Source organism: Stegostoma tigrinum, chromosome 14 (genome assembly GCF_030684315.1).
Source record: "Stegostoma tigrinum isolate sSteTig4 chromosome 14, sSteTig4.hap1, whole genome shotgun sequence".
Classification (NCBI taxonomy): Eukaryota; Metazoa; Chordata; class Chondrichthyes; order Orectolobiformes; family Stegostomatidae; genus Stegostoma; species Stegostoma tigrinum.
This window is the reverse complement of record NC_081367.1, coordinates 67287275-67307717: the sequence shown is the minus strand read 5'-3', so window position 1 is coordinate 67307717 and position 20443 is coordinate 67287275. Positions and strand designations below refer to the sequence as shown.

General features: G+C 46.8%; 1 long non-coding RNA gene across 1 annotated transcript in view; it reads right to left on the bottom strand.

Moving 5' to 3' along the window:
• Positions 1–13634: 13634 nt before the first annotated feature.
• Positions 13635–20443, bottom strand: part of LOC125457417 (uncharacterized) — a 47547-nt gene continuing 40738 nt past the window's right edge. Inside the window, exons 2-3 of the long non-coding RNA XR_007248623.2 lie at positions 17374–17528; positions 13635–13881 (exon numbers count right to left, since the gene is read on the bottom strand). This is a non-coding gene — a long non-coding RNA (uncharacterized LOC125457417). The remainder of the gene's footprint in view (positions 13882–17373; positions 17529–20443) is intronic.

The window sequence follows — 20443 nt, the reverse complement described above, 5'->3', positions numbered from 1 at the left end:
GCGCCCACTTCACATGAATGAATGAAAGGAACACCTTTAGTTTTTCCACAAGGGCTATCAATTGCCTGCCATTTTAGTACTCTGCCCCACTCCCACCCTGACCTCCCTGCCCTAAGCCTTCTACACTGTTCCAACGAAGCTCAATATAAGCTCGCAGAATATCACCTCATCTTTGACTTAGATACATCACAGCTTCCCAGACATAACATTGAGTTAAAAATTTTCAGACCTTATCCACTCCTCCCGTTTTGTTCTGTCTTTTTGTCTCCATTGCTGAAGGTGAGAGGAGATGTTGATTTTATCTGTTCATCTCTTAGCCAGTAAACAATGGCGCAGATTTTCTAATCACTCGTCTCTGTGTTGGATATCGTGAGACAGGGACCAGTGTTACAGATCTACACAAAAATCCTTGAATCTATTAATATAGGAGATTATTGTAGAAACTGGACCCTCCTTCGGATAAGAAGGGTCTCGACCCGAAACGCAAGCTTTCCCGCTCCTCTGACGCTGCTTGGCCTGCTATGTTCCTCCAGCTCCACGCTGTGTTATCTCAGATTCCTACTCTGCTGCCATCTTGGGACATCTTACCTATGTAAGGAAAATTTTTAGAAATTGTGGTCACCACTACTCATATCTCCACCAATCCAACAGCTTATCGGTGCATGTCTGCACAGCCTGGGGACTTGTCACACCAACCTGAGATATGGTATGCTAATTAATTTTCAGACTTATTTACTGGAATTCGGCATTATTGACTGGGTCTGCAGAAGGTGGTATTCAGCTCTCTTCTTGAACCACTGCGGTCTTGAGCTCACAAAAAGAACGAGAACTTTTGAATCCTAAGTATAATGCGTCTTCAGCCAGCCCTTCCTTTCTTCACCTCTTGGAATCAAAGTAATCTGCAAAAAAGGCAAGAGTCAACTAAGGAAAATCTTTTTCGCACTGTGAGTGGTTAGGGTGGTTAGAATACACTGCCTGGAAGTATGGTGAGGGCAGGTTAAATTGAGGGAGTCAAGACATCATTGGATGACTATTGGTATAGATATAGTGTGCAAGGTTATGGGGAGGAAAAGCGGGAGGTTTGCACAGTGTAATAGTGCTCGTTTGAAGAGCTGGTACAGACATGATGGGCCAAATGGCCTTCTTCCACACCATAGCAATCAGGTGATTGTGTTGGGACATCCACAGTGCTGTTCAGATGGCAGTTCCAGAAAAGAATGGCTAATGGTTCCATGTCTGGATGGTTTGTGACTTGGAAGGATTTGCAGATGATGGGCTCCCATGTATCTGCCACCTTTGTCCTTCCAGGTGATACCAGTCTCAGGTTAGGAAGTGCTGTGAAGGAACATTGTTTAGTTACTGCAGTGCTTAACTTTTGGAAAATGGACAAAAAATATGTTTGCTACAATTTCATCTTCAGCTACTATACTACCTCCTTTGTCCCTGTGTGATCTTAACATCTCTTTAACTGTCATTTGGGGCGGCATGTTGACTCAGTGTTTAGCACTGCTGCCTCACAGCACCAGGAACCTGGGTTCAATTCCCCCTTGGGTGACTGAATGTGCGGAGTTTGCATGTTCTCCCTGTGTCTGTGTGGATTTCTTCCGGGTTTCCTCCCACAGTCCAAAGATGTGCAGGTTAGGTGGATTGGCCATGCTAAATTGCCCGTAGTGTTCAGGGGTGTGTAGTTTAGGTTGTTATAGGGTAATGGGTCTGGGTAGGATATTCTGAAAGCTGGTGTGGACTTGTTGGGCTGAAGGGCCTGTTTCCACACTGTAGGGATTCTATGATCTCTATGATTCACTTTCATGTGCCCTTATTAAAATCAGATATGATTTCCTTCCAAAATGTCATTAATCTCTTCCCAGTCATATGTTGCCGATTTCACTGAGCAAAACATAAGAGACTTTTGGAGTATTGTGTACAATTCTAGTTGCCCCCATAGGAAGGATGTTATTAAACTGGAAAGGGTGCAGGAAAGATTTACAAGGATGTTACCGAGAATGGAGGGTTTGAGTCATAAGGAGAGACTGGATAGGCTGGGACCTTTAGTCCCTGGAGCGTAGGAGTCTAAAGGGTGCTCTTGTAGAGGTTTGTAACGTCATAAGGGGTATGGATAGGATGAATAGTAAAGGTCTTTTCCCAGGGTAGGGGAGTCCAAAACTCGAGGGCAGTTTAAGATGGGAGGGGAAAGATTTAAAAGGGACCTAAGGGGCAACTTTTTCATGCAGAAGTGATGCGTGAATGGAACAAGCTGCCAGAGGAAGTGGTAGATGCAGATGCAATTTAAAAGACATTTGGACAAGTATGTGGATAGCAAAGTGAGTATGGGCCAAATGAAGGCACATGGGGCTAGTTCAGTTTAGGAAACCTGGTCACATGGATGACTTGGGCTGAAGGGCCTGTTTCCATGTCGGATGATTCAATAGCACCACCTCCAGTTGCTAGGAATCTGAAACATAAACAGAAATTGCTGGAGAAACACTGCAGGTCAGGCAGCAACTGCGGAGAGAGAAACAGAGTTAACGTCAGGGGGCACGGTGACCCTTCTTCATTGTGATGCTGCCAGATCTGCTGGGTTTTCCAGCAATTTCTGTTTTTGTTACACATTTCTCTGCATATTTCTCCAGTCCAGGGGGATATCTTGTTTATCAAAGGTGCTGTATTAATGCAAGCTGTTTTCTGTTACTATTAATAAATCTGTTCCATAGTTTGTTGCTGTAACTGCTGACCAATGGATTGTTCATTTTTCCATTGTCTGAACACTAAAAGTGCATGAAAAGGCGTGTGTAATGTTTAGTGAGCTAACAGTTATTTCTGATTAACCCTGCAGGTTAAGCTGCAATATCAGAATATAATATTCGCACTTTGGTTTATAAGGTGCTGAGAATTTCTTGCCCTTGATTCTAAGCACACAAAAATAACATTCAGTGCAAGTCCAAAAAATGCAACAGCACTGAAATGTGCATAAAGATGGTCAGGCACTAGATCAGGCATTCACTGCAGAGATTGCACTCAAAATATTCAAAGTGTCAGGCTACAGTAGTATTCTGCATATCTCTAATCTCAGTACAAATCCTCAGTGAACAAGATTGTATACACCAAAGAATGAGCTGAATGTGTCAAGTTAATTCTACTGAGGCACGTCCACCGCAAGCAGGAAAGGAAGCAATCAGGCCTTTTCCTTTTAAATACCTGACTCTTATCTCACAGCCAGGCACAGCACTGTTGCTAAACCTCCCGCCCGTGAATCAGTACTTGTGGTTTCATGGTCCCTTTTGCAGACAGTTGAGTCAAGACCGCAGGATTGTACTCCCGGGAGCGCTGTTTCATGGATGAGATGTTAAACTGAGGCCTTACGTACTCTCCTAGGACAACTTAAAGGCATTATTTTTTAAGAAGAGTGGGGAAGTTAACCCCAATGTCCCAGTCAGTATTTATCCCTCAACCAACATCATTACACCAGATTATTAGGCAATTATCTCATTTTGTTTGTGTTGTGGGTGGAAGCTTGCTGTGTTGGATGTTTTTGCTCGCTGAGCTGGAAGGTTAGTTTTCAGACGTTTCGTCACTTTTTCTTATTATTTGAAAAAATATACTTTATTCATAAAATGTACAAAAAAAAACATTTATACACCGACCCAGTTATGCAAGCCGCTCCGGGTTACCCGGGGGTACGTACACCAACTAAAGGTAAAAACAAAACAAAGAAAAAAAAAACAAAGCAAAGAAAATACCCCGGCAGTCGTCTCTCCGCACAGTCCCAGTCGGCCCCCTGACCAGTTGGGGAAGGCGCCAGCTGGGCCCAGTTACCAGATAGGGCCCTTTTTTCTATTCTGGACGAGGGGTTTCATACCATGGTCTTTCCCCACCGCGCCTTGGCGACGTCTGCCCCAAGCTTTAGCGCGTCCCTCAGCACGTAGTCCTGGACCTTGGAGTGCGCCAGCCTGCAACACTCGGTCGGGGTCAGTTCTTTCAGCTGGCAGACCAGCAAGTTGCGGGCAGACCAAAGAGCATCTTTCACCGCATTGATGGTCCTCCAGGCGCAGTTGATGTTGGTCTCGGTGTGTGTCCCGGGAAACAGCCCGTAGAGCACGGAGTCCCGCGTCACGGAGCTGCTCGGGACGAACCTTGACAAATACCACTGCATCCCCCTCCAGACCTCCTGCGCAGGCACACTCAAGAAGGAGGTGATAGACAGTCTCATGCCCCCCACAGCTGCCTCGAGGGCAGCGTGCAGTGGCGCAGAAATTCCGGGCATGCATAAAGGATCTCACTGGCAGAGCCCCTCTCACCGCCAGCCAAGCAATGTCCTTGTGCTTGTTTGAAAGTTCTGGCGATGAGGCATTCTGCCAAATAACTTTGGCAGTCTGTGTGGGGAACCACACGACGGGATCCACCCTCTCCTTTTCCCGAAGGGTCCTGCTGACCACTGCCTGACGGTCTTGTGGTCAAAGGCGTTTCCTTTCAAAAATTTCTCCACGAAGGACAGGTGGTACGGAACGGTCCAACTACTCGGAGCGTTCCGCAGCAACGAGGCCAGGCCCATCCTTCGTAACACCGGGGACAGGTAGAACCTCAGTAAGTAGTGACACTTGGTGTTTGCGTACTGAGGATCTACGCACAGCCTGATGCAGCCACACACAAAGGTAGCCGTCAGGGCGAGGGTGGCGTTCGGTACACCCTTTCCCCCATTTCCCAGGTCTTTGTACATGGTATCTCTGCGGACCCGGTCCATCCTCGACCCCCAAATGAAGTGGAAGATGGCTCGGGTGACCGCAGCGGCGCAGGTCCAGGGAATAGGCCAGGCCTGCGCCACATACAACAGTACCGAAAGCCCCTCGCACCTGACAACCAGGTTCTTAGCCGCGATGGAGAGGGACCGGAGCGTCCACCTGCCCAGCTTCTGCTTCAGTTTGGTGATACGCTCCTCCCAAGTCTTAGTGCACGCCCCAGCTCCACTGAACCAAACACCCAGCACCTTCAGGTAGTCTGTCCTGACGGTGAAGGGGATGAACGAGCAGTCGTCCCGGTTCCCGAAGAACATGGCCTTGCTCTTACCCCTATTGACTTTGGCACCCGAGGCCAGTTCAAACTGGCCGCAGATGTCCAACAGCCTACCTACCAACCGACGATCGGTGCAGAAGACGGCGACATCGTCCATGTACAGGGAGGCCTTGACCTGAAGGCCTCCGCTGCCTGGGATAGTCACGCCCTTCAGGCTCACGTCCTTCCTGATGGAGGCGGCGAAGGGCTCCACACAGCACATGAACAAGGCAGGAGAGAGTGGGCAGCCCTGCCTGACTCCAGATCTGAGGGGAAAACTGTCCGATTCCCACCCGTTGATTGAGACTGCGCTAACGATGTTGGTGTAGAGCAGCCGGATCCAATTGCGGATGCCCTCCCCGAACCCCAATTTGGAGAGGACGTCCCTCATGTAAGCATGAGAGACCCTGTCGAAGGCCTTCTCCTGGTCCAGGCTGACGAGGCAGGTGTTGACCTGCCTGTCCTGCACGTAGGCGATCGTATCCCTGATGAGCGCGAGGCTCTCAGCGATCTTCCTGCCCGGCACAGCACAGGTTTGGTCAGGGTGAATCACCGGCTCCAGGACAGACCTGACCCGGTTGGCAATGACCTTGGCCAGGATTTTGTAGTCCTCGTTCAATAGTGAAATGGGACGCCAATTCTTAATTTCTTCCCTCTCCCCCTTCCTCTTGTAAATGAGGGTGATGATGCCCTTCCTCATGGACTTGCACATTTCCCCTGCCCGAAGCGCACTATCGTACACCTCCAGCAGGTCCTAGCCGACCAGGTCCCACAGAGCGGAATACAGCTCGACTGGTAAGCCATCGCTCCCGGGAGTCTTATTCCTCTCCAAGGACTTGAGGGCTCTGGTCAGCTCATCCAGGGATATCAGCCGGTCCAGCCACTCCCTCGTGCCGTCGTCTAAGACCTCCGTGATAGACGACAGGAACGACTCGGAGTCCGTGCTGTCCGTGGGCTTCGCGTCGTACAGCCCAGCATAGAAGGATCTGCTGATCTTCAAAATGTCGGGCCGAGACGACGTCACCGAGCCATCGTCCTCCTTCAGCAGGCTAAGCACAGAGCTCTCTTCGTGCACCTTCTGAAAGAAGAAATGCGAGCATGTCTCGTCCTGCTCCAAGCAGCGGACCCTGGACCGGAAGATTATCCTGGAGGCCTCCGCGGCGAAGAGTGAGGCTTGCTGGCCCCTCACCTCGTGGAGGTCCTCCGTGACATCGACCCCCATCGACTGCAGATGGAGCAGGTTCTGCACCCTTTTCTGGAGTCGCGACAGCTTTCTCCGCCTCTCTCTCACCTTCCGAACACCCTTGAGGACAAAGAACCTCTTGATGTTCTCCTTCACCGTCTCCCACCAGTCACCCGGAGACTCAAAGAGGGGTTTCACGGTTCTCCCCGGCGTACTCCCTCTTAAGTTCCTCGATGTCCTCTGGGGTCAACAGTGTCGTGTTGAGCTTCCACATGCCCTTGCCAGCCTGCTGGTCGTCCTGTAAGTGACAGTCGGCCAGCAGGAGGCAGTGGTCAGAGAAGAACACCGGCTCGACGCCAGTGGACCTGACCGAGAACGCCCGTGACACAAACAGGAAGTCTATCCTTGAGCAGATAGACCCGTCTGGCCGCGACCAGGTGTATCTCTGCTGCGCTCCGTCTGCAGGGGTGCTGAAGACGTTGAGCAGCTTGGCATCCTTCACCGTGCCCATCAGGAATCTGGATGTGACGTCCAGTTGACATCCCCCACCCACTGTCCACACGCCGGATCTTCCATCTGCATCGATGATGCAGTTGAAGTCTCCACCTAGGATGACCGGCCTGGACGTAGCCAGCAGGGGTGGAAGCTGCTGCGGGACGGCCAACCGCTCATTCCATACCGCTGGGGCGTACACGTTGATCAGCCTCAGGGGAGTGTTACTGTAGGTGACATCAGCCACTAGGAGGCGCCCCCCCCACCACCTCCTGAAATTGAGAGATGGTGAAGTTGCGCCCCCGCAGCAGAATAGCCAGGCCCGAGGAGCGACAGTTGGTACCTCCCGACCAGATCGAAGGCCCACAGGTCCAGGCGCCCGACCATTTCCCGTACCTGCTGAGGTGCGGTATCCCGCACTCCTGCAGAAACAGGAGGTCTGCCTTGATGGTGGTCAGGTAGGCCAACGTAGACACACATCTTGCGGTGGACTTGACGCTGTGCACATTAATGCTCGCAACTCGTACCCCTATTGTGGGCAGTGACTGCAGTACCCTCCCCGAGTCCAAGGTCCAGCCTCGCCATCTGTCCCTTCATGCCCATTGCCCAGGCGAACTGCTGGACGCACTCCGGGCTCAGGAAACCGTCTGTGCTGCCTTCCGGGTGGCATCCCCCCGTCGGGGGTACGGAGGCAGGAGAGTCCGGCTCTGGGTCAGGCTGGGGACGCGTTGTTTCATCCTTCCCGCCTGGAAGTTCCGGGGGGCCCTCTGGGGCGCCGTCCTCCTCGCCTTCCGGACCGTCGTCCACTCCCCTGGGTCATCTGTCGCCTCCTCCATCGTCTCCGGGTTGTTGGGGGGGAGTGGAACCTGCAGGGGAGCTTTGCTGGCCTCGGGTCCATCCTGCGGGGCTGGTCCCTCCTGCACGACCTGGCCCTCCTGCACACTCAGGGGGTCCTTGCAGGGGCCTGGTGCCTTCCTCTCCTCCGGGGTCTTGCCCCACATTGCCCCTGCCGGCGACCTGGGTGTAGGTGGTCCCCTGCCGTGGGCATGCCCTGTAGATGTGGCCCACTTCCCCGCAAAGGTTGCAGCTTTTTTCTTTTGGGCAATCCTTTGCAAGGTGTCCCTCCTCCCTGTAGTTCCTGCAGATGGTGCCTTTGCAGTCGACCGCCACGTGACCTGACCTACCACAGGCATGTCAGACTTTGGGTTGCCCTGCGTAGGTCAGGTAGCCCTGAAGCTGGACGGCGGGTGTATGATGTTCCCGTCCGCGCCCGTCCTCAGCATCACCCTGAACTGCCTCTTACTTGTCCAGATCCCAAAGGGATGAGAAAAAGAACAGGAAATGACTTCACCAAAGCAGGAAATGACATCACCAACCCAAGGAAACCTAAACAGATAAATAGAAAGCGGGACATAATACCAGCGCTTCACCGGAGGCTCACTGATGATGTTACCTAGAATGGTGACGAAACGTCTGAAAACTAACCTTCCAGCTCAGCGAGCAAACTCACAGCCAGAACCTCAACCTGAGCTACAAATCTTCTCAAGACTCGCTAGCTTGCTGTGTGCTCATTGTCTGACACATTTCCTATATTGCAGAATGTCTGCCTTTCTAAAGTACTTAATTTGCAGTAAGATGAGCACTTACATAAATGTAAAAAACGAAAGAACTATGGACGCTGTAAATCAGGAACAAAAACAGAAGTTGCTGGAAAAGCTCAGCAGGTCTGGCAGTATGTCTGAAGAAAAAATCAGAGTTAATGTTTCGGGTCTGGTGGCCCTTCCTCTGAAGGCTGATATAATTGTGTTCTTTCTTTGAGTCTGGGCTCCAAAGCGCTGTGGCTCTGAGGGCCTGAAACTTTTACTTAGTTGTAAAGCTCTTAGCCACATTAACACTGCCCCCCACCCACTGTATTTTGGAAGCCTTGTTCTGAGGAAGGGTCACCGGACCCGAAACGTTCGCTCAGATTTTTTTCTTGACAGATGCTGCCCAATGTGCTGAGCTTTTCTAGCTACTTCTGCTTTTGTTCCTGGTACCCACCACCTTCATCAGGGATGAAAGAGTGGGGATGAAAACCCTCGAAGTTTACAGATGCAGAAGCACACTTAGAAATGCAGTTGCATTCAAACGGAAGCAATTTCCATTCCTGAGATTTCCAAAATATCACTTTTGGTGCTTATTGATTGGAGGAAAGTATTTAAACCTGCTGGCGTTCTTTTAGGAGGTCAAGTACCCTTTTGGAATGGTTCAAGTATTCCTCTAGGATTGTTAAGAGTACAGATGGATGTGCATCGAAGGTGTTTAATTTCAGTGGAAGGGTCAATTCATGTAAATCCTCTGTTCTTTAAATTTTGAGGCAAAGAAACAATGTACAGTTCAACAACATCAAAGTTTTCAATTTCAGAAACGGATATCACTGGAAAGGCTCAGCAGTTCTGGCAGTATCTGTGGAGAGAAATTTTAACAGTCCGTGTTCACTGACCTTTCCTCAGTACTGATGGTAGCTAGGAAATGATTGATTTTGTGCAGAAGATTGGGTGGGATGAATGGAGGGGAAGAAGTAAATGATAGGTGGGGATAGAGTCCAAAGACCGAGAAGAACAGATAAAAGCGTGGACAACGATCAGCCTGGGAGAATGAATAGCTATTACTGTGTAATTAGTGGCTAATGACTTCACCAAAGCAGGAAATGACATCACCAACCCAAGGAAACCTAAACAGATAAATAGAAAGCGGGACATAATACCAGCGCTTCGTGTGTAGTAGCGGACAATGTGATAACAAGGCTTGTGGTGTTCACACATGTAAAGCCTTAAAAGCCCTAAAATTGTTGAACTCAATGTTGAGATCAGACATAATGGGAACTGCAGATGCTGGAGAATCCTAGATAACAAAAAGTGTGGAGCTGGATGAACACAGCAGGCCAAGCAGCATCTTATGAGCACAAAAGCAATATTGAGTCCAGAAGGCTGTAGAGTATTTCAGTAGATGTTTGTTGACATACACCTGAGTGTTATGACTAGAGTATGACTATTATAAGTAATTGTGCTGCTTGACTAATTCTACATTCTATTATTCTCACAGTGGGCGGAATGTGAGTTCACAGTTTGGTTCTTTTTTAAAATATAGAATCCCTACAGTGTGGAAACAGGCCATTCAGATCACCAAATCCACACCAACTCTCTGAAAGGCATTCCCCCCACAGACTCACCGCCCAAACCCTATATTCCCTGTGACCAATCCACCTAACCTACAGATCTTTGGAACAAAAACAAAAGTTTCTGGAAAAGATCAGCAGGTCTAGCAGCATCTGTGAAGAAAAAAAAACAGAATTAATGTTTCAGGTCTGGTGACCCTTCCTCAGGATACATCTTTAGGCTGTGGGAAGAAACCCATGCAGACACAGGGAGAATGTACATACCCTACACAGACAGTTGACCAAGGCTGCAATTGGCCCCTAGTGCTGTAAGGCAGCAATGCTAACCATTGAACCACCTGGCCACCCCCTGTTCTGCCGGACAACTATATGCTCCTCCTCTGGCAGCAGTTCCAAACCCATGACCCAGCTTCCACCTAGATGGAAAAGGGCAGCAGAATTTTTTTGTTTATTCAGTTATGGGTTTGGATGTCGCTGACTGGGCCAGCATTTATTACCCATTCCTAGTTGCCATTGAGTAGGGTGGTGGTGAACTGCCTCCTTGAACTGCTGTAGTCTGTGTGCTGTAGGAAGACCCACAATGCCCCTAGGGAGGGAATTCCAGGATTTTGACCCAGTGACGGTGAAGGAACAGCGATATATTTCCAAGTCAAGATAGTGAGTGCCTTGGAGGGAAGCTTAATGGGGAGGGGGGGCTTCCCATGTATTTGCCCTTGCCCTTGTCCTTGTGGGTGTAGGTAGTCATGGGCTTGGAAGATGCAGGCTAAGGATGTTTGACAAATTTCCAATGTAGGTCGTACACACTGCTGCTCCAGGGAACGCCACCACCTCCACTTTCCCCTTCAAGCCACACACCATTGTGACTGAGGAATGTACTTCTATTCTGTTGCTGTCACTGGATCAGAATCCTGAAACCCCTTCCCACACAGCGACGCGTGTGTCCCTATAACCCAAGCGCTGAAGTGGTTAAAGAAGGCAGCTCACCACCACCTTTTCCAGGGTAATTAGGGATGAACAACAAATACCTGACTAGTGATGCTCAGATCAAGTGAAATAATGTTAAAAATAGGACATTTGAACAGTTTAATTAAAGCAGGATGAGCCTTTTCTGTAATTACCATGATTTTGTGCAAAGATCTGTGAACCACATTTTGTTAGCACTGAATCAGTTTAATCAGCTTTGTAAGCAGGGCTCCCATGGTATTCAATAGACATTCTGCAGTTCCAATTCTGGAGCGCTATAATTTGATAGTGAGAAAATATCCCAAAGGATTGGCTCCAACTGCTATTCCTAGTTCTTGTTTATTTTTCCTTCTGCATGGACCTTTGAGTTTGATGCATATCAGTGACTTTGAGAACAAGAAGTTAATGCAATCAACACTGTCTGAGAGATGAAGAAGTTTTGAAGACAATAGTATGGTGACTCAAAGGTTACCACTGCCACTTCACGACATCACGGACCCGGGTTTGGTTCCACCCTCAGGTGACTATCTGTGTGGAGTTTGCATGCTCTCCCTGTGTCTGTGTGGGTTTCTTCCCACAGTCCAAAGATGTGCAGGTTAGATGGATTGGCCACACTAAATTATCCATAGTGTGAAGGCTCGGTGGTTTAACCATGGGAATTGAGAGACCAGTTGCCACCCAGGTTGACAGGGCTGTTAAGAAGGCATACAGTGTTTTAGCTTTTATTAATAGAGGGATCGAGTTCTGGAACCAAGAGGTTATGCTGCAGCTGTACAAAACTCTGGTGCGGCCGCACTTGGAGTATTGTGTACAGTTCTGGTCACAGCATTATAAGAAGGATGTGGAAGCTTTGGAAAGGGTGCAGAGGAGATTTACTAGGATGTTGCCTGGTATGGAGGGAAGGTCTCACGAGGAAAGGCTGAGGGACTTGAGGCTGTTTTCATTAGAGAGAAGAAGGTTGAGAGGTGACTTAATTGAAACCAATAAAATAATCAGAGGGTTAGATAGGGTGGATAGGGAGAGCCTTTTTTAGGATGGTGACGGCGAGCACGAAGGGGCATAGCTTTAAATTGAGGAGTGAAAGATATAGGACAGATGTCAGGGGTAGTTTCTTTACTCAGAGAGTAGTAAGGGAATGGAACGCCCTGCAATGGTAGTAGATTCGCCAATTTTAAATACATTTAAGTCGTCATTGGACAAGCATGTGGATGTACATGGAATAGTGTAGGTTAGATGGGCTTCAGAATGGTATGACAGGTTGGCACAATATTGAGGGCCGAAGGGCTTGTACTGTGCTGTAATGTTCTATGTTCTATGATGACCAGGAATCCATTGTCAATTGTTGAGGAAAAACCCATCTGGTTCACTAATGTTGTTTAGGGAAGGAAACTGCCATCCTTACCTGGCCTGGCCTACCTGTGTCTCCAGACCCACAGCAACGTGGTTGAGTCTTAAATGCCCTCTGGGCAATTAGGGATGGGCAATAAATGCCTGGTCAGCTATGCCCTCATCCTGTGAATGAACAAAGAAAAATCACTTCACCATCAAGTCACCCACCCACCTCCCCAAACATCACATCCTCATCCCTTCACCACCTCCCTCCAAAAGCTGTGGAGGTGATGGCCTAGTGGCATTTTTGCTGGAATATCTAACCCAGAGACCCAGATAATGTTCTGGAGACCCAGCTTCCATGGCAGATGGTGGAATGTGAATTCAATAAAAGTACCTGGATTTAAGAATCCAACGATGGCCACGAATCCATTGTCGACAAAAGCCTGTTTGGTTCACTAATGACCTTTGGGGAAGGAAACTGCCATCCTTACCTGGTCTGGACTACATGTGACTCCAGACCCACAGCAATGTGGTTGACCCTTAACTGCCCTCTGGGTAATAAATGCAGACCGAGTCAGCGATATGCTCATCTATATATGAATGATAAAAAAACCAATCACCCTTGTAAGAGGCCATCCCAGCTCCATTCTCCCTCCCCAGTCCTGCTGAAGGGTCCCGACTCAAAACATTGACTCTCCTGCTCCTCTGATGGTGCCTGAACTGCTATGTTCCTCCTGCCCCACACTGTATCAACACTGACTGCAGCAGTTTTTGCCATCTCCTTGATACCCCAGTACTTATAGATGAAGTGTTGTGTACCCAAAATATGAAAATATATTTTAAAAATGAGAGAGGTAGCCGTTTTGTTCATTCCAAATAAAGAAGAGCTGACCCCACTGTAAGTAAAGGCAGAACACCAAAAACACAATAGTCTTCATTAATACAGTAAAACGGTTGCTTCAGAGTCTGACTCTCTGTAGCATGTTTTCCAGTGCACAGTCTTTTGTTCAGAATTTTCCCCCTTTTTGCTTCACCGCATTAGTGTGTATTTGCGTTACAAAGGAGCTGCCAATATTACATCACAATCAGTCTCCCCTTTGAATGGCTTTAAAATGGATCCTGAAATTAAGTACTAGTAGATTACCGCATGGTGTGGGCTGCCGGGCCAGATATTTGATTTAGGACCAGAAAGAAACAGTATGATCCTTGAAAATATGCCAAGTGTTGCAAAGCACTGCACCACACAGCAATATTTCTCAGAAAGCATTTTAGGAATTAAACCTGACCATGGCAAATGCCTTGCTTTAATGTCTGATATTTCACCATTTGTCAGTTAATGCAACAAACACACCGGAACAATATCATAATCATGTCTTGAAACAGAAAACTTTTATTATTACATGATACAATGGCAAGACATTGCTCCAGTCCTGGATCCTGTATGTTGTATCAGTGCTATTAAATACTTAATCATGTTCTCCATCTCCCCTCTAGCTTTAGTGTTGAACAAGTACCATTTATAAGTAACATTAGTGGAGGGTTCAAAATATGTCTTCAAGGCTTTCAAAATTTCTCCAGCGTAGCTTTTCTGCTTCTCGGCAATAGAGCTGGTCGAACTCATTCTCCAGCACTGATAACAGAGTGGCTGTACTCACTGGCCAGGTTTCTGATCTAACTCTGTAGTTACTTCATTATTTTGCTACTGAGGCTGCAGAGAAAAAAAAATACTCTGTCTCATACCACTTTTCATTTTCACAAAGTCAGGACTGGTAAATTCACAGCCATTCTTACACATGCACTAATTCAAAGTTGCAGACCGGTGTTCTAAATCTGAGGGTGGGAGAGTCCGAATCTAGAGGGCATAGATTTAAGGTGAGAGGGGAAAGATATAAAAGGGACCTAAGGGGCAACTTTGTCACACAGAGGGTGGTGCGTGTATGGAATTAGCTGCCAGTGGAAGTGGTGGAGGCTGGAACAATTGCAACATTTAAAAAACATCTTGATGGGTACATCAATCGGAAGAGTTTAGAGGGATATGGACCAAATGCTGGCAAATAGGATTAGATTAATTCAGGATATCTAGTTGGCATGGATGAGTTAGACTGAAGGGTTTGTTTCTACGCTGAACGTCTCTATAACTTTATCTTCCTTGTTTTCTTTAGCAGTACCTGGCTCTCTGAAAGTTCTCAAACCCCAGCAGCTTCAGCTTCACACTTCTAACGTTATGGGCTGATTATTCCTAAAATTTGTCTGTGTCAATTTTGGAAAATTTAGTAAAGTGTATCTCTCTGTGATCACTAGCAAGTTTGTTCACACTGTTTTGTGGAGCTTACCTCATTAGGTACACACCACACCACCCAGTGGTTTCATTCAGCCAAAGGGGATACAAGAATGAAATTGGAAATGTTTTTTTCTCTATTCATCTATGGGATGTGGGTGTCCCTGGCTGGCCAGCATTTCTTGCCCATCCCTAGTTGCCCTTGAGAAGGTGGTGGTGAACTGCTTTCTTGAACCGCTGCAGTCCTCCTGCTGTAGGTTGATATACAATGCCGTTAGGGAGGGAATTCCAGGATTTTGACCATGCAACAGTGAAGGAACAGCAATGTATTTGCCAAGTCAGGATGTTTGGTGACTTGGAGGGGAACTTGGAGATGGTGGTATTCCCATATGTCTGATGTCCGTGTCTTTCTAGATGGTTGTGGGTTTGGAAGGTGTTGTTTGAGGATCTTTGGTGAATTTCTGCAGTGCATCTTGTAATAGTACACACTGCTGCTACTGAGCATCAGTGATGGAGGGAGTGGATGCTTGTGGATGTGGTGCCAATCAAGCGGGCTGCTTTGTCCTGGATGGTGCCAAGCTTCTTGAGTGTTGTTGGAGTTGCACTCATCCAGGCAAGTGGGGAGTATCCCATCACACTCCTGACTTGTGCCTTGTAGATGTCGGACAGGCTTTGAGGAGTCAAGAGGAGGGTTATTGATTGGTGGAGTAGCAGATAGTGAAGGGTACTGTCGGAGAGTGCGGCAGAATATAGATAAATTGGAGAATTGCGTGGAGAAATAGCAGATGAAGTTCAATCCAGGCAAATGCGAGGTGATGCATTTTGGAAGATCCAATTCAAGAGCAAACTATACGGTAAATGGAAAAGCCCTGAGGAAGATTAATGCACAGAGAGATCTGGGTGTTAAGGTCCATTGTACCCTGAAGGTGGCAACGCAGGTCAATAGAGTGGTCAAGAAGGCATAAGACATGCTTTCATTCATCGGACGGATATTGAGTACAAGAGTTGACAGGTCATGTTACAGTTGTATAAGACTTTGGAGTTCGACCACATTTGGAGTACTGCATACAGTTCTGGCCACCACATTACCAAAAGGATGTGGATGCTTTGGACAGGGTGCAGAGGAGGTTCACCAGGATGTTGCCTGGCATGGAGCTGCCAGCTATGAAGAGAGGTTGAGTAGATTAGGATTATTTACATTAGAAAGACAGAGGTTGAGAGTGACCTGATTGAGGTCTACAAAATCGTGAGAGGTATAGACAGCGTGGATAGCAAAAAGCTTTTTTCCCAGAGTGGGGAACTCAATTACTAGGGGTCACAATTTCAAGGTGAGAGGGGAAAAGTTTAAGGGAGATATGCATGAAAAGTTCTTTACGCAGAGGGTGGTGGGTGCCTGGAACATGTTGCCAGTGGAGGTGGTAGAGGTGGGCACGATGACATCATTTAAGATGTATCTAGACAGGTACATGAATGGGCAGGGAGCAGAGGGATACAGCTCCTTGGAAAATAGGTGACAGGTTTGGAAAGAGGGTCTGGATCAGCGCAGACTTGGAGGGCTGAAGTTCTTGTGCTATAATTTTTTTTGTTCTTCGTTCTTATTCACTGCAGGATTCCTAGCTTCTGACCAGCTGTTGTACCCAAAGTGTTAATGTGGTGAGTCTAGCTGAGTTTCTGGTCAATGATAACCCCCAGGATGTTGATCGTTGGGGATTTTGTGATAATAACACCATTGAATGTCAAGGGATGGTGGTTAGATTGTCTGTTATTAGTGATGACCATAGCCTGGCATTTGTTGGCGAATGTCACTTGTCACTTGTCAGCCCAAGCCTGGATATTGTCCACATCTTGCTGCATTTGAATACAGGCTGCTTCAGTATCTGAGGAGTCAGGAATGGCACTCAACATTGTCTAATCATCAGCAAACATCCCCATTTCTGACCTTATGATGGAAGGAAGAACATTGATGAAGCGACTGAAGATGGTTGGGCCTAGGACACATGCCTCAGGAACTCCTGCAGAGATATCCTGGAGCTGAGATGACTGACCTCCAACAACCACGACCATCTTCCTATGTGTCAGGTGTGACTGTAACCATCAACGAGTTTGCCCCCTGATACCCAGTGGTTTCAGTTTTGCTAGGGCTCCTTGATGCCACACTCAGTCAAATGATATCAAGGATTGTCACTCCCCCCTCACCTCTGGAAGTGAGCTTTTTAACCACCATCCCTTGACATTCAATGGTGTTATTATCACAAAATCCCCAACGATCAACATCCTGGGGGTTATCATTGACCAGAAACTCAGCTAGACTCACCACATATTTAAACTAAGGCCATAATGAGGTCAGAGTCTGGGTGGCCCTGGTGGAACCCAAACTGGGCATCACTGAGCAGGGTATTGCTGAGCAAGTGCTGCTTGATAGCACTGTTACTGACACCTTCCATCACTTTCCTGATGATCGAGAGGAGACTGGTGGGGCGGGAATTGGCTGGTTTGGATTTGTCCTGCTTTTTGTGTACAGGATATACTTGGGCAATTTTTTACATTGTCAGGTAGATACTAGAATTGTGACTGTACTGAAACAGCTCAGCTAGGGGAGCGGCAAGTTCTGGAGCACAAGTCTTCAGTGCTAATGCTGGAATGTTGTCAGAGGCAGTAGCCTTTGCAGTATCTAGTGTCTCCAACCGTTTCTTGATATCATGTGAAGTAACTCAAATTGGCTGAAGAGTGGTATCAGTAATGCTGGGGACCACCAGAGGAGGCCGAGATGAATCATCCACTTGGCACTTCTGGCTAAAGATTGCTGCGAATACTTCAGTCTTATCTTTTGCACTGATGTGCTGGGAAAGACAGCCCTTTTTGTAATGCCACAAGGTTGGCTTTGACTGATCCCGCTCCTCAGTTATTTATCGGGCTGTTTACCTCCAGGTTCGCTCTGACTGAGCCTGCTCCTCAGGTATTTATCCTGCCGTTCACCCCCAGGTTCACTTTCCTTCGTTGTGTTGCTGCTGCTGTCGCTGCCTGTACTGATCTCCATTTGGCCATTAGTGACCATTACTCTTGGTACCAATGACCCTCTGTGGGAAGCATCAGAAACAGCTTTTAGTGATGTTGCAGTTATTAATGCAATAGTTGCTATATACCCAAAGAGCAGTTCACTACGGTCCTTGATACAGGAGCTCTTGGAGACCTCTGACAAGGAAGGCCATGAACAGCCACTGCATGGACTTTTGAGATTGTAGATCCTGTTCAGATGTATGCTGCAGAAGCCACGTTGCACACTTACGTAAAGGGGAGTAAATATGGTAGGATCAATTCTTCCCCTACCCCAACAAGACCCAAGAAAGATGGAATTGTACATATCAGCATGTGAAATACTTACAGTTCACTGTGTGAGGGAAGCAGCTCTGTCTCCTTATGTGTGTTTGTGATACTTTATAGATCTCCTATGATTATATCTGCTTTCAAGCAATTGCTGGGATCAATTGGTAAAGTCACCATTGTCCCAGAACCATAGTTCTGCTCTCTCATTAGAGAGGAGTGGCTGATGGTGGTTTAAGTTGAAGGTGGAAATGATCAGTGTCATGATAAGAATAGCTTTTGCTGAGGATTTGTAATCTGCATAGCCAGACACTGCACAGAGTACAGGTGTAGAATTTGTGATTATAGATTTCTTTAACTTAGAATCTGTAACTGCCTGATTAATGCATTTGTGCTTCACGAGCCCCTTCAAGTAGAGAAGACAAAATGATTTAATCGGTTGGGTGGGGCCTCATCCTACACTTGAAATGTTGAAGTGAACAATGTTTCTGAATGTCTTTGAGTACGCTGCACTTGCTAGTCTATAAAAAGCCATAGTTGGAACAGTCTGAAGGCTGTTGGTGTACAATCTTTTCCTTAACTCAATGTCTTCTGTTACCACTCTGTCTCATAACACATCTGTCACACTACTCTGAAATGTAACATAATCTTGTATAGCTAAACCATACATCACACAATCCCACTTGAAATTCAAGTCGTGGATTGAAAACTCATCTGGTAATTTTTTAAACAGCGACAATTTCCACTTTCCAGTTTATGCTCCAAAAGGAAAAATATGTGATTCCATATACACTTCTGCCCTTAAAGAGATGAAGCATCATTTTTAAATGTTTCATTACTAGGTAAACTTTAAGGGCATTTAAATGGTCATTGGATAAACATATGGATGATAATGGAGTACAGTAGTTAGATAGGCTTCAGATTGGTTTCACAGGTCGGCGCAACATCGAGGGCCAAAGGACCTGTACTGCGCTCGTGTTCTATGTTCTAAACATGGTGTATATAAACTCAAGAAAGTGCACTAATTCACCGTGACTCATTCTTTATACAGAAATTATGTAATTTCCTATCATCTTCTCTCTTAAATTCTTAAATAATCTCAGTATAATCACATCTTGATTGTGCGCATCTTGTGCTACAAGATTGTGTTACATTATCTTTCCAGCAGTGTGAAAATTTTTATATCAAAAAGTTGAAATAATAAGCTTCTTCTAAACAATGTTGCATTTTGAGATTTAATTTAGGACTATGATCAGTACATATTATTGGTTGCTTGCACCAATGAGGAACATACGGATGCAAAATGTTTAGTAGCCAGTAATATTCTCAAAGTCTCTTTTTCTGCTGTACACTATGTTTTTCTGATACAGGCTTAATTTTTTTGAAGAGTATTCACTGGCTTCTCCACTCTCGATTCTTCAACAGTGTTGAGAATACACCTAACTCGAAGTCACTGGCATCAATTATCTTTTCAAAAGGTTTAATACAGTCAAGGACAGCCAACACCAGTTTCATTTATTAGGATTGCCTTTAGCTTCTCAAAAGCTGTTTGGCTGACCATATCACCTTTGCCAGTTTTCATAATAAATTTTGTTAAATTTATCAGTTAGAATCGTAACAGTGTGGAAGCAGGCCATTCAAGCCCACGCTGACGCTGTGAAGAGCATCTCACCCAGACACAACCCCCTATTGTATAAGAGATGGTAAGAACTGCCAATGCTGGAGTCAGAGATAACACAGTGTGGAGCTCGCAGAACACAGCAGGCTTGGCAGCATCAGATGAGCAGGAAAGCTGAGGAAGGGTCCCAATCCAAAATGTCAGCTTTCCTGCTCTGCTGATGCTGTCTGGTCTGCTGTGTTCCTCCAGCCCCACACGATGTTAACCCTACCATATTACCCTGCATTTCCCATGGTTAATCCACCTAGCCTGAGCATCCCTGGACACTTTGGGACAATTTAGCATGGCCAATCCACTCTAACCTGTACATCTTTGGACTATGTGAGGAAACCCTCACAGGCACTGGGAGAATGTGCAGACCCTACACGGTTGCCCAAGGGTGGATTCCATCTCAAGTCCCTGGTGCTGTGAGGCAGCAGTGCTAACCACGGAGCCACTGTACCACTACAGTTATTGAAGTTAGGCACAAATTTCTGATAAAAACCACATATCCCCAGAAATCATTAATTTTCAATTTAGCTTTCATAATGATACATTCAATCAGAGTCTTCACTCTTGCCATTCTTGACTACACTTTTTTTTGCCCTATGGTGTGACCTAGTTAGGATAACTTTGTTTTTGAGAATTCACTTTTGGCAAGAGATTTATTATTAAGTCACCTAACTGTAATTGCTTAAAAAAGATCACCGAACTGTTTTACATCCTGTTCCCAGGAGTCACTTTGTATTACACTTTCACCTGAAAGAAATAAAGGGCAGAATGCATCCTGAACAACTCCCACAACTTAACAAAGTGTGGGGCTGGATGAACACAGCAGGCCAAGCAGCATCTCAGGAGCACAAAAGCTGACATTTCGGGCCTAGAACCTTCATCAGACCCTCTAGGGTCTAGGCCCCAAACGTCAGCTTTTGTGCTCCTGAGATGCTGCTGGGCCTGCTGTGTTCATCCAGCCTCACATTTTATTATCTTGGAATCTCCAGCATCTGCAGTTCC